We start from the raw sequence: 14,985 nt of genomic DNA, 5'->3' as shown, positions 1-14,985 counted from the left end.
AATATACTTCACTTTATAGAACAGATGTCTGTCTGGGGAAAAGAAAAAAAAAAGAAGTGACTGCATTGAATTTTGTAACTACAATACTATTCTCCCACTTATGATTTCAGCAAGGTTTTATCTGCACATAGGATTCGTTTTCAATGGTTAGCACATTCTGACACTTTGCTCTAGATGAAGATAATCTTCATCGCTACCATTTAGAGGGGAGTCGCATCTTCTTGGATGTTAGTTTCTGAAGTCATCAGGCAGAGAAAATCAGTGCCAAAATTACCCTTGATAAAGAGTCTTAAACAACCCGTAAAGTACAGTCTACAGGACATAGCTTTTTAAATCCACTGCTGTAGACTAATATGCATGCATATTTGATGCATATGGAAATGTATAGTACATGATAAAAATATATATGCAGAATATAATTTCATGATATTCCTAATTAAACTATTCATATTGTAATCACTCCCTCTATTTATCCTCTTCAGGTGGGAGGAGAGTGGTGGGGGTGGAGGTAAGAGCCCAGCACCGAGTTCATAAAAGTTCAATGCTTGGCTGATGCAGTGCCACTGTATTGGACACCTACTATGTGGCGAGTTTCTATGCAGAGGCATCATCTCCTGCATCCTCATAACCACTCCTTTAGACCAGAGGTCAGCAAACTTTCTCTGTAAAGAGCCAGAGAGTAAATATTTTTCACTATGTATGCCATAAGGTCATAAGACCACAAGGTCTCTGGTGCAACTACTGAACTCCACCACTATAGCAAAAGTAGCCATAGACAATGTGCAAATCAATGGGTGTGACCATGTTCCAAAAAAACTCTATTAAAAAAAAATTCTCACTTGTATGTGGGAGTTAAACACTGGGTATACATGAACATAAAGATGGGAACAATAGACACTGGGGACTTGAAAATGGGAGGGAGAAAGGGCTAAAAAAACTTCTACTGGATACTATGTTCACTATATGGGTTCACTATACGGGGTTAATAGAAGCCCAAACCTCAGCATCATGCAGTATACCCTGTAACAAACCTGTACATGCAACCCCCGAATCTAAAATAAAGATAAAAATTTAAAATTAAAAAAAAAGAGGGGGCTGGGCAAGGTGGCTCATGCCTGTAATCCCAGCACTTTGGGAGGCCAAGGCAAGCAGACTACCTGAGGTCAGGAGTTCGAGACCAGCCTGGCCAACATGGTGAAACCCTGTCTCTACTAAAATGAAAAAAAATTAGCTGGGTGTGGTGGCGGGCACCTGTAATCCCAGCTATTCGGGAGGCTGAGGTAGGAGAATCGCTTGAACCTGGGAGGAGGAGGTTGCAATGAGCTGAGATGGTGCCATTGCATTCCAGCCTGGGCGACAGAGCGAGACTCTGTCTAAAACAAACAAACAAAAAAAAAACAACACAGGTGACAGGCCAGATCTGGTCCACAGGCTGTTTAACTGACTCTTGCTTTAGATGAATAGTACTATTCCCATTGGTACAAAACAATGAAGAAATGAGAAACAAACAGGGTGAGTGATTGCACTGCTTGCGCAAGGTCACAAAAATGTAGCTTGTTAAGTGGCAGGGCTCAATGCGCTCATAATCACTATCATCACTGTCATCATCATTACCATCAACATCATTGTCATGGTCATCATCATCACTGTCACTGTCATCACCACTGACATCACCCTCACTGTCACTGTCAACCATCATCACCACTGCCATCATTATCATCATCACCATTACCGTGGGAGCTCACCTGTAGTCAGGGTTTACAACGTGCCAGGCACTGTGGGCTCAGGGTTAAGCACATATATCAAATCATTTACTTCTTACAACTACCCTATCAAATAGGCACTATATTTTCCCACTTGGCAGATGAGGGCACTGAGACCCAAAGAGATTAGGAAACTTGTCCAATATCATATAGCTAGTGAGTGGTGGAGCTTTAATTTGAATCTGGGCAATTTGGCTCCAGAGTCTGCACTCCTAAGCACTAGACTCCACTGTCCCTTGACCAGGTCAGTAAAGGCTGGTACAAGAACAAAGGCAATACAAGCATGTGCTCAGGAGGAAGTTCCAGGTAAGGAACTCTTCTGGGATGCAGCTGTTTAATGTGCTTTGGACTCCCACAGCAATTAATAAAGAGACTGAAAGGAAAGAATTCCCCCGTGCAGGTGAAGCTCCCTTCTAGCCAGATGGCTGACTGAGAAGATGTAGAAGATGGCAAAGGGCAGAAAATACCAAATGCGCAGAGGCAGGCTTGACATTAGACCCTCACTCCCATCGAGTCTGGTAAAATGCTCAGTCTTGGCATGAAAGGTCAGGTTTTGGAGAATAAAAGGAACTCAGCAGAAATCTGCAGGTAAAGAAATCCAGTGTAAGGGCCTCCCCATCACAAGAGTTTTGGATTAAGAACTTATTTCCGGCCGGGTGCGGTGGCTCACACCTGTAATCCCAGCACTTTGGGAGGCCCAGGCGGGCAGATCACGAGGTCAAGAGATTGAGACCATCCTGGCCGACAGGGTGAAACTCCGTTTCTACTAAAAATACAAAAATTAGCTGGGTGTGATGGCATGTGCCTGTAGTCTTAGCTACTCGGGAGGCTGAGGCAGGAGAATCACTTGAACCCAGGAAGCGGAGGTTGCACAGAGCCGAGATTGCACCACTGTACTCCAGCCTGGCAACAGAGCGAGACTTGGTCTCAAAAAAAAAAAACTTATTTCTTATTCCCGGGGCAAGGCCCAGTTGTTCACACCTGTAATCCCTCAAAAGCACAAATGCATTTTTCCTTTGAGCTGGCAATATCACTACTAGGAATCAGCCGTGAAGACATCTGTCCACAAATAGGAAACAAACATATGCGCAAGGTATTTGCTGTATCATGATTTGTAATAGCAAATATCAGAAATAATAAGTCACTGAACAAATATGATGAATCTGCACAATGTAATTGAACACTGTAAAGCTGAAAGAATGAGCAAGCTTCTCATATTCTACTCCTTATATATCCTTAAAAGATGGTCATATTTTAGGTGGAAAAAAAAAATCAAGACCAGAAAGTATACGTTGCATGTAACCTTTTCTCTAAGAAAAAGGGAAAATCAAAATATATACTCATATTGGTTCTATTTGCATAAAGAACTACCCAGAGAGGCATGTGAAGGACTTCTTAAGGTATGTTTTTTAATATTGTTTTCATTTTTATTTTCCTATTACTATTATCTTTTAGAGACTGAGTCTTGCTCTGTTGCCCATCCTGGAATGCACTGGTGTGAACATAGCTCACTACAGCCTGGAACTGCTGGGCACAAACGATCCTCCCACCTTAGCCTCCTGAGTAGCCGGGATTACAAGGGTGTGCCACCACTGGGTGCAGTGGCTCATGCCTGTAATCCCAGCACTTTGGGAGGCCGAGGTGGGTGGATTACCTGAGGTCAAGAGTTCGAGACTAGCCTGGCCAACCAACATGGTGAAACCCCGTCTCTACTAAAAATACAAAAATTACCCAGGCGTGGTGGCAGGTGCCTGTAATGCCAGCTACTCGGGAGGCTGAGGTGGGAGAATCACTTTAACCCAGGAGCCAGAGGTTGCAGTGAGTCAAGATTGTGCCACTGCACTCCAGCCTGGGTGACAGAGGGAGACTCCTTCTCAAACAACAACAAAAACACAAACAAACAGAAAAAAACACAAGGGCGTGCTACCACATCCAGCTTATTTACCTTTTTGTAGAGGTGGAGTCTTGCTATGTTGTCCAGGCTGGTCTCAGACTCCTGGGCTCAAGCAATCCTCTTGCCTCAGCCTCCCAAAGTGCTGAGATTATAGGCGTGAGCCACTGTGCCTGGTCTTATTTTTATTTTTGAATGATCTATTTGGATCTATTTCCTATTCAAAAAGCTAAAACAAACTTAAAATATGCAATGTCCAAAGGCTGATTTAAATGTGTAAAAAACATAACATAATGAGAAATGCTATAGACTCTCCCATCCAAGACCTAAGATGGGGCAGGTGGTCTGTCAGAGGGAGATGGAGGAGCCTCCGTGAACCTCAGGACCCCGAATCTTGCTGGAAAGAGAACACAATATTTTTGGAGGACAAACTGACTTCTTTTAAGAGATCAATCAGTAATGTGTGAGAGATAAGAATGAAACGATGACAAAATACAGTTTCTGGAAATTGAACCAACAGTTCCTTAGTGAAGCCAATAGGCTATTGGTGACCTGCTCATTTATTTGAGGGCAAAGTTTTTATGAAATGGCTAGAGAAGATGAGAAAGGAAAAAGAAAAAGAAAAAAAGATAAAGGAAGGTGCAGATCGGTTGTCTGATGATCTGATTTCAAAGGGAGTCAGTTTCTCCAGTGCTTTCTGAGCACCTGCCATTGTCAGCTTCTTCCCCGGGTGAGAGCTCTTGGGATTTCCTACCATTTGCAATGACAAAGCCGCATGGGTCATAGAAGCAAAGCAAACTGCCCATGGTCACACAACAAGGAAGCAAGGAAGGGTTAGCAACCCATTAGTCCAACGGCTGACCCAGTATGCTCAGCGTGCTTGCCCCACCCTGCTGCCTGCACACCGTTCTTCCAGTCCAGGAAGGAGAGCACTCCCTGTCATTACTACCCCCACCCCCACAGCCCCATTTCAACTTCCTTTTTCTTTAGACAGAGTCTCACTCTGTCACCTGGGGCTGCAGTGCAGTGGCACAATCTTGGCTCACTGCAACCTCCACCTCCTGGGTTCAAGTGATTCTCCTGCCTCAGTCTCCCAAGTAGCTGGGATTACAGGAGCCCACCACCACGCCCGGTGTATTTTTGAATTAGTAGAGACTGGGTTTTGCCATGTTGGCCAGGCTGGTCTCGAACTCCTGACCTCAGGTGATCTGCTTGCCTTGGCCTCCCAAAGTACTGGGATTACAGGAGTGAGCTACCACGCCCGGCCGGCTTCCTGAACCTTGATTCTGGCTTCTACCTATAGTGTTTGCAAAGATACGCATGTGTTGGAGTGAGGTAAACAGAGGAAGGTGGCAGGATGGGGACAAGGTGGCCTAAGAACAGCTGCCCAGGAGGGGCACAGTGGCTCATGCCTGTAATCCTATCACTTTGGGAGGTTAAGGTGGGAGCAGCTCTTGGGCAACAAAGCAAGACTCCATCTCTTAAAAAACAAAACAAAACAAAAAAAAAAACAGCTGCTGGTTTCCACACAGAAAGGTGGGCCTGGTTTTGCTGGATTAGATTTTCCAGAGAAGTGGTAAATCCAGTCTTCTAATTTTTAAATGATTAATAATTTAAAAATTTTTAAGGCTCTGTACAGGCTAAAAAAATCAGGCCTCTAGTTTCCAACTCAGTACATAACTAGGCAGACAAATCTCCCACTTTCCCACTCTTCCTTTGTTTTTTTTTTGTTGTTGTTGTTGTTGTTTTTATGAGACATCTCACTCTGTTGTCCAGGCTAGAGTGCAGTGCTGTGATCATAGCTCACTGCAGTCTCAAACTCCTGGGCTCAAGCCATTCTCCCACCTCAGCCTCCAGAATAGCTGGCACTATAGGTATGTGCCACCACACTTGGCTAAAATTTACTTTTGTAGAGACAGGGGTCTCACTATGTTGCCCACGCTGGGCTCAAACTCCTGGATTCAAAGCAATCTCCCACCTTTGCCTTCCAAAGTGTTGGTATTACAGGCGTGAAGCAGCATGACTGACTTTCCCATTATTTCTTTTCTTTCCTTTTTTTTTTTTTTTTGAGACAGTCTCACTCTGTCGCCCAGGCTGGAGTGCAGTGGCGCAATCTTGGCTCACTGCAACCTCTGCCTCCGAGGTTCAAGTGATTCTCCCACCTCAGCCTCCCAAGTAGCTGGGATTACAGGGGTATGACATCACACCCAGCTAATTTTTGCATTTTTAACAGAGATGGGGTTTCACTATGTTGGCCAAGCTGGTCTCAAACTCCTGACATCAGGTGATCCACCCGCCTCGGCCTCCCAAAATGCCGGGATTACAGGTGTTAGCCACCGCGCCCGGACTCCTATTATTTCCTTATCTTGATGCCATGGACCCGTTTTGAGGGGACTTCTTTAAGGACATCCCACTAAAACAACAGAAATCTATTAGACAAAGAGCAGGACTGTTTGAAAGCCAGGTAGGGCCGGGCGTGGTGGCTCACACCTATAATCCCAGCACTTTGGGAGGCCGAGGCAGGCGGAACACCTAAGGTCAGAAGTTGAGACCAGCTTGGCTAACATGGTGAAACCCTGTCTCTACCAAAAATACAAAAAATTAGCCGGGTGTGGTGGCGCATGCCTTTAATCCCAGCTACTAGGGAGGCTGAGGCAGGAGAATCGCTTGAACCCAGTGGACGGAGGTTGCAGTGAGCTGAGATTGCGCCATTACTCCAACTTGGGCAAGAAGAGTGAAACTCCATCAAAAAAAAAGCAAGCAAGCAAGCAAGCAAGCCAGGTAGACACCGGCTCTGCAACACCCCTTCCCTTCATTCCCCACGTGTGCCTCCAGGCTGATGTGGGCCTTTAAGTTACCTTCCTTTTTGGGAAGCCTGATATGATACCCCTGTCACTTTTCCTTTGCATTTTCTGTGTAACTTGACTTCTGGGGCCCAGTTTACTGCCAAATTACCTGGGATAAACAAGTCATGCTAAGATCTTCTTTTCCTTTCCAAACCCAAACAGCAGCTGGCATACAGAAATGCTTATTTATAACCTGCACACCGTTAACGCGCATTTGCTTGGTTTAGAAATGCTTAGCCATGTGTTCTTCTGGGAGCTTCATAATTAGATAAGAGCCTGGGGACAATGCTGTGTGGCGGCTGAGAGGGGAGGCTCTGGGTCAGCCCGTCTCTCTTAGCTACTCATTACCCATTTGGGAGTCCTATTAGTCCTGACTCCATTTAAGTCTATTGTCAGGGTTAAGGCACTACATGTAAAACTCTCAGAACAGCACCCTGCATACAGTAGGTACTTAGCAGTTATTAGTTCCCATAAACTGCTGACTATTTATGGATCTCAGCCAGTTCAACTGAACTTGGGCTTCCAAATAGATCTGGAACCTGCTCATTCCTATCATCCTGCTCTCCAAGCCAGGCCCTGTCAACTCCCCCTGGACTTTTTCTTTTTTCTTTTTTTTTTTTCCAGACAGGGTCTTGCTCTGTTGCCCAGGCTGGAGTGCAGTGGGCATGATCATGGCTCACTGCAGTCTCAACCTACTGGGCTCAAGTGATCCTCCTGCCTCAGCCTCCTAAGTAGCTAGGACACAGGTATGTGCCATCATGGCCAGCTTTTTTTTTTTTTTTTTTTTTTTTTTTTTTAATTTACTAGAGATGAGGTCTCACTATGTTGCCTAGCTGGTCTCGAACTCCTGGGTTCAAGCAATTCTACCCATCTCAGCTTCCCAAAGTGCTGGGATTAGAGGCATGAGCCACTGCATGTGACTAACTTTTTCAACAGCCACCTAGTAGGTATCCCTGCCTCCACTCTTGCCCGGATTTTCCTATGGCAGCCATATAAAAACCAGACCCTACCACTTGCCTGCCTGAACTTCTAATGTTTCCCTGTGCATGCAGAAAAGAATCCAAGCCCCATTCTGACCAGGCTCTGCATGGCCTGGCCCACGGGATATTTTGGACCTCTCCTCCCTCTTCCCTGCAGCCCTACTGTCTTTCTTCTTTGTATTTAGAGAAGGAACCTTGCTCTATTGCCCAGGCTGGACTGCAGTGGTGTGCTCACAGCTCACTGCAGCCTCGACCTCCCAGGCTCAAGCGATACTCCCAAGTGAACTCCTGCACAGATGGGACCACAGGCATGCACCACTGCACTTAGTCCCACATCCTTCTTCTGCTCCGTAGACCCAAGACTCCTTCCTGCCTCAGGGCCTTAGCTCTCTCCTCTGGGCCAAGAGCACTCATGCCCTTGGTCTTATGAGGGATCCTTCTTAGCAATGAGATTTCAGCTTAAAACTACCCACCTCTCCAGAGGGACCCAGCCCTCAGTCCTCCGTCTTAACCTTCTGCATGGCACTTACTGACATTTTCTTATTAATATGTTTGTAGTCTGTCTCCCCAACTAAAAATAAGCCCCATGAAACCAGAGGCTGCTATCTGGCTTATCAGTGAATTCTCCACACCTGGAATAGTGCCTAGAATGGAGTGTGCATCAGTAGAAATTTCTCAAATGAACGAGTAAACGACCGAATTTCTGAATAGACAATGCTGAAAGGGACAGAAGGCATGACCGTGCACTGCAGTGAAGATGTCATCTGCTCTTGCAATGTGCTTTCCTGATCCCTTCCCCCTGCTCTTTCTGGGATGGTGAAATGAAATATGACAAAGTCAGTTTAATACCCCATTGAAGATAATTGGAAAATATTGATTTTTTTTTCCATTTGAAATAGTAAAGATAAGTAAATGCTACACTTCTGTAATCTAATCAGTGGCTTATGTGACAACATGCTTCCCAGGCTGAAATATATTTCAGTCTACCTCTGTATCCATCAGACAAGCTCCTAAACCCATTCCCACTCTGCACTCCAACCAAGCCTCATCCAGCCATTCCAGCTCCCCGTAGTGTATGAGTGAAGACTTTGCACTTGTGAAAACGTGCATGGGTATGTATGTGTACCCTAATTAAAGTGTCTTCTGAGTAACTGCACCTCCCAAAAATGATCTGCCAATCTGCCTTGAGAAACGTTGGAAGTAGCGCATGAGATCTCCCAGAATCCTAAGGAAAGAGATGTGTTCCTTCTCCACATAGCTAATTTGTACTGAGAGGCTACCAAGCACCAGGCCCTGTTCCAAGGGTTTTAGATGGATGAATTCATTGGATTCTCCTAGCAGCCTTATGGGAAGGTCCTATTATTATTATCACCATTATTATTTTTTTGAGATAGGGTCTCACTCTGTCGGCCAGGCTGGAGTCAAAGTGGTGTGGTCATGGCTCACCATAATAACTTCGACCTTCTGGGCTTCAGTGATCCGCCCACCTCAGCCTCCCAAGGAGCTGGGACTACAGGCATGTGCCACCAAGCCCAGCTAATTTATAACATTTTTTGGTAAAGCCGGGGTCTGCCATATTGCCCAGGATGGTCTCAAACTCCTGAGTTCAAGCAGTCCTCCTGCATCAGTCTCCCAAAGTACAGGGATTACGGGCATGAGCCACTGCCCCTGGCTGACAATAGATTTCTTTATGAAACTGAAGAATATTCTTGGGTATGCAATGTGTATTTAGGTGTTGGAAACTGACACAAGCAGCATAATGAAATAAACTCTGGCCAGGACAGTCATTTACATTACCTGGCCCCTGCAGGCCTCTAAATGTGTGACCCCTGCAAGGGAACTTCACGGTTCTGAGATACTTCAGAGTCCCCAAAATGAGACCCTAGGCGACATCTGTCAAGTTCCTTCCAACTCTAACTTTTGTGACATTAGAGAGTTCATGAAATGTTTCTAAATAGTTTGGGACTCGTTACAGGGAAAACACACACACACATACACACACACCACACGCTGCATTGCAGGTTCACTTAGAGTTTAGAAAAATGTGGTGGGCCCTGCAGGTAACCAGATATCTGTAGAGCTCTGACTTCCTGCCAGGCGCTACGTTTACCCATAACCTTCCTCTCCCCAAAGGACATGTTAAATCAGAGGGTCCACTGCTAAGGGTGGTCAAGGTAGCAGTGGGCTCTGAAGTGAAGTGGGAGCTGGGAGAGAAAGTGACTTCACTAGGAAACGAAATTGGGCCAGGACAGGAATGCTAATGGGAGAGCAGAGGAAGCAGCTGCGGGGAACAGGAAAGGAAGCTAGGAGCGGGAATAGTATGAGGACTGGGTTGTCTGGGGAAACCATATGTGTCCACTAGAGAAAAAGGACCAGGCCAGGCAAAGTGGCCCACGCCTGTAATCCCAACACTTTGGGAGGCCGATGCAGGTGGATTATCTAAGATCAGGAGTTCGAGACTGGCCTGACCAATATGGTGAAACCCCGTTCCTACTGAAAAAAAAAAAAATACAGAAATTAGCCAGGCGTGGTGGTGGGCGCCTGTAGTCCCAGCTACTTGGGAGGCTAAGACAGGAGAATTGTTTGAACCCAGGAGGCGGAGGTTGCAGTGAGCCAAGATCACACCACTGCACTCCAGCCTGGGTGACACAGCGAGACTGTGTCTTGAAAAAAAGAAAAAACAAAAGAGAAAAAGGATCCAGCTACGGTCCCTGGAAGCTTGGCTACAAGGCCCTTTCCTTTGTCTACTTTATGGAGAATGTCCAGCAATTCACTAGGGAACAAATCTGTTCATCTCTTTCCTGGTTACAGTGTCAACCCAGCAAACACTCATGGGATCTGCCTGTGCCAGTCCTTGTGCCAGGTGCTGGGCATACTAAGGAAAGAAGTGAGTCTCTACCCTCAAAGAGGGAGAAAAGCATAGAGCCCATCCCTGTGATACAACACAATGCCTGACTAGCTATGGGGTCCTGCCATGGGGGAGTAGCTAATTCTGCAGGTGGTGCTGGTCACTGCAATTTACAGTGTGGAAGTGACTTGAAAGAAGGGCACAGCTGGCAGGGAACACAGCACGGGCAAGGCAGCTAGGTGGGAAAGAAGACGGTGTAGTCCAGAGATGGCCAACCTCCCCAAGTGTCTAGGGCTGGGATTGAAATCTCAGATGCCTGCAAAGGAGGCCAATATGCTCAATGGAAGAAGTGAGCACCAGATGGCAGGTAACACCAGCCAGAAGGGGTCATCAGCACATGTCCCAGGTCAAGGGGGTGGCCACTGTTCAGTGCCAGAGGACCAGAGCTACGTGACAAGAAAGTGCTGAGGGCCCAAAGCACCCTGTTTATCAAGAGACTGACAAGTCCAGGTTCTTATGTGAAATTACTTTTTTTTCTTTTTTTTTCTGAGACAGAGTCTCACTCTATAGCCCAGGCTGGACTGCAGTGGCACGATCTTGGCTCACTGCAACCTCTGCCTCCCAGGTTCAAGCGATTCTTCTGCCTCAGCCTCCTGAATAGCTGGGATTACAGGCACCCGCCACCAAGCCCGGCTAATTTTTGTATTTTTAGTGGAGACGGGGTTTCACCATGTTGGCCAGGCTAGTCTCGAACTCCTGACCTCATGATCTGCCCGCCTCAGTCTCCCAAAGTGTTGGGATTACAGGCGTGAGCCACCACACCTGGATTTTTTATTTATTTATTTTTTTTATACGGAGTCTCGCTCTGTCGCCCAGGCTGGCGTGCAGTGGCGTGATCTAGGCTCACTGCAACCTTTGCCTCCTGGATTCAAATGATTCTCCCACCTCAGTCTCCCAGGAAGCTGGGATTACAGGCAGGTGCCACCATGCCTGGCTAATTTCTGTATTTTTAGTAGAGACGGGGTTTCACCATGTTGGCCAGGCTGTTCTCAAACTTCTGACCTCAAGTGATCCGCCTGCCTCGGCCTCCCAAAGTGCTGAGATTATAGATATGAGCCACCATGACCTTACTATTTTTTTTTTTTGAGACAGGGTCTTGCTCCGTTGCCCAGGCTAGAGTGCAGTGGCATGATCACAGCTCACTGTAGTCTCAACCTCCTGGGCTAAGTTGATCCCACCTCAGCCTCCCGAGTAGCTGAAACCACAGGCATGTGTCAACATGCCCAAATAATTTTTAACAATTTTTTGTAGAGATGGAGGTCTCACCGTGTTGCCCAGGCTGATCTCAAACTCCTGGGCTCAACTGATCCTCCTGCCTCAGCCTCCCAAAGTGCTAGGATTACAGGCATGAGCCACCATGCCTGGCCTGAAATCACTATTTTTGAATATGGAAAAACATATTGATAGACGCTGTACAGTGCAGTGTAAAACCTCTGGGTGTGAGAGCAGGTAGGCAAGTGTCTAAAAAGATGAGACTGGAGGGGAGCTAATTCCCCAGAGAAATTCTATACTTCAAGGTGATATGATCCATAGGGCAATTGTTAAAGCTGCAAAGCCCCATGGGACATCAGTAGTCACACTTTCTTACTTTTACATAAAGTGCTCTGCAAACAGTTTCAAGTTCTTCCTTGCAACCAACCACATTGCTCTGCATTAGCCTACTCCCATTTGGAAACAGAGAAGCAGTCATGGGACCAGATGCTGAGGGAGGTGGGAATGTAGTCAAAACGGGTACCTTTCAAAATGTATATTATTCCATCAGCCCAGTGGCCAGGTCTTCCCCACAGACTCACTCTCCAGGTGTGAGAACCTGGCCACACACTGGCAGTAACAAGGCTGAAATGGGCCTTCCATAACATACTACCAAGTGTAGACCTTATTCGACTGAGTCCTGGCTCTGCTACCTACTAGGTGTGTGGTATAAAACAGACACAATCACAGTATCCCATTGAGCTGTCTCAGGAATCAAATCAGATCTGCCACGGCAACAGTCAGCAAACATTTCCTGTACAGGGCCAGATAGTAAATATTTTTGGCCCGTGGGCCACATAGTCTCTTTTACAACTACTCAACTCTGCAAGAAAACAGCCATGGACTATATGTATGTGAAAGGGTGCTGCTGCATTCCAATAAAACTTTATTTACAATAGCAGGCAGTGGGCCACACTGCTTTGGGAAAGGGGAAGACCTCTACAAATATTATCTTCTAAGGACTCCCATGTTGAAATGTAGTCATCTGTTTATGTCTGCTTTCTCACCATACTATGAAGTTTCTAAAGGCAGATAATATATTCCCTTTTTTTCAGATTAAAACAAAAAGAAACTGGGCATGGTGACTCATGCCTGTAATCCCAGCATTTTGGGAGGCCAAGGCAGGCAGATCACTTGAGGTCAAGAGTTCGAAACCAGCCTGGCCAACATATGAAACCCCATCTCTACTAAAAATACAAAAATTAGCCAGGTGTGGTGGCATACACCTGTAATCCCAGCTACTTAGGAGGCTGAGGCAGGAGAATCACTGGAACCCAGGAGGCAGAGGCTGTAGTGAGCTGAGATCGCACCACTGCACTCCAGCCTGGGTGAGAGAACAAGACTCTATCTAAAAACAAAAAAACAAACAAAAAGAATAAGTATAGTCCAGTATGGCATACAAGGAAGTCCACAGGAGTTTTCAAAACTGTACAAGTTAATACTGAAGTAGAATTCTAAGTACAAATGCTGACAGGCCTAGGAGTGACAGACACAATGAGAGAAGCCAGTCATTAGACAGGCCCACCTCCCTCTTAAAGGGCAAAGTCTCCACTTAACTCGGGTGGTGGGACAATTGTTGCCATGCAGAATTCTGATTTGGTGTTAACAGACTTTATTGATATTTTCAAGAAAACACCACAATCAGGTATTTATGAGAAATCTGCTCATTTTTCAATGTTGACAACTAATTCAAAAATTTAAAAAACAAAACATTATGAGCCAAATAAACATGCATGTGGGCTGTTTCAGCCCACTTGTGCAAGCTCTGATATAAAGAATTCATTTCCAGCCAGGCACAGTGGCTCATGCCTGTAATCTTAGCAACTTGGGAGGCCAAAGTGGGAGGATCACTTGAGCTCAGGAGATGGAGACAAGCCTGGACAACATAGCAAGACCCCCATCTCCACAAAAAATAAAAAATTAGCTGGGCATGGTGGCACACACCTGTAGTCCCAGCTACTTGGACAGCTGACATGGGATGATCGCTTGAGCCAGCAGATGGACGCATCAGTGAGTTATCTCACCATTGCACTCCAGCCTGGGCAACAGAGCAAGACTCTGTCTCAAAAAAAAAAAAAAAATCCACACCTGTAATCGTAGCACTTTAGGAGGCCAAGGGGTAGGGTTGGATCACCTAAGGTCAGGAGTTCGAGACCAGCCTGGGCAACATAGTGAAACTCCGTCTGTACTAAAAATACAAAAATTAGTTGGGTGTGGTGGCACATGCCTGTAATCCCAGCTACCCAGGAGGCTGAGGCAGCAGCAGAATCACTGGAACTCGGGAGGCGGAGGATGCAGTAAGCCAAGATCGTGCCACTGTACTCCAGCCTGGGCTACAAAGTGAGACTCCATCTCAAAAAAAAAAAAAAAAAAAAAAAAAATCAACTTCACAGAAAAATGTCAAGAATAGTACAATGAATTCCCATATCGCCTTCACCTGGATTCAATCTTACTCATTTTGGCATCTCTGAATTCCAATGCACAGAAGGCACTGAAATGTTGAATCATGGAATGAATCTCATAAGGAAAAATAAGCAAAACAGTATGTGCCAGCTTCCTATAAGTTAAAGTGACAGGAGGAACGAACTCTGAAAAAATTTGAGAGAAAAGAAACTAATCAGATAGAAGGATCGGAACAAGAAGAAAAGAAAACAGAACAGACACAAAGAGTATATGGGATGTATGTTTATTTCACCTGCTGAATGCTTGCTTTGTTTTATTGCATTTGATTGTTATTTTATTACTTTTTTTGCTGGGTTTAAGTAGTAAGAGAAACAGACAAATCACCAAGAAGCCAGGTAAATACCACACAAGGACAGGAGAGACCAGCTAAACCGATGGTGTACTCTCAGCAAAACCTTCCTAATTCAACCATCACCTGTTTGCAGTCTGGGATTATTTGGACAAGCGAGGCTAAATTTCATCTTGGCATTATTAATTATTTGAGAAAGTTTGCTAAGCAAATGAACAGTATAAACAAGGGAAATGTTGAATATTTGCTCTAGGGGAGCAGTGAAAAGCAAATGAACAACTTCCAAATCCTTTCTAATTATATCAATGTGCTGAACTTTTGTCTAATTATTATGTTCCTTGAAAATGAAATAGAATTTTTTTCCTAAACCATTTCATATTTTTAAAGTACTGGGGAAAATTCAACTTTAACAGAAAGGCGAACATTTTCATAGGCAGAAAACACACACTGCCAATGTACCTTCATGGAATAAAAAATGTCAAACACTGGATTTTCTCTTAAGCAAAGAGTGTGCTAATTACAAAAGTTATCATCTGCTAGAGAGCTTCATCAGCACGCTTCCCTTTTCTGTCAACCGTGTGGAAGAAGTCTGCC

At 45.4% G+C, this 14,985-nt stretch overlaps 1 protein-coding gene across 20 annotated transcripts in view; it reads right to left on the bottom strand.

The window, feature by feature from the left end:
• KATNIP (katanin interacting protein) overlaps positions 1 to 14,985 on the bottom strand; it is a 232,361-nt gene that overhangs the window by 211,236 nt on the left and 6,140 nt on the right. The window lies entirely within an intron of this gene.

Source organism: Gorilla gorilla, chromosome 18 (assembly GCF_029281585.2).
Source record: "Gorilla gorilla gorilla isolate KB3781 chromosome 18, NHGRI_mGorGor1-v2.1_pri, whole genome shotgun sequence".
Classification (NCBI taxonomy): Eukaryota; Metazoa; Chordata; class Mammalia; order Primates; family Hominidae; genus Gorilla; species Gorilla gorilla.
The sequence above is the reverse complement of the archived record's forward strand: the minus strand, read 5'-3'. Positions and strand labels throughout refer to the sequence as shown.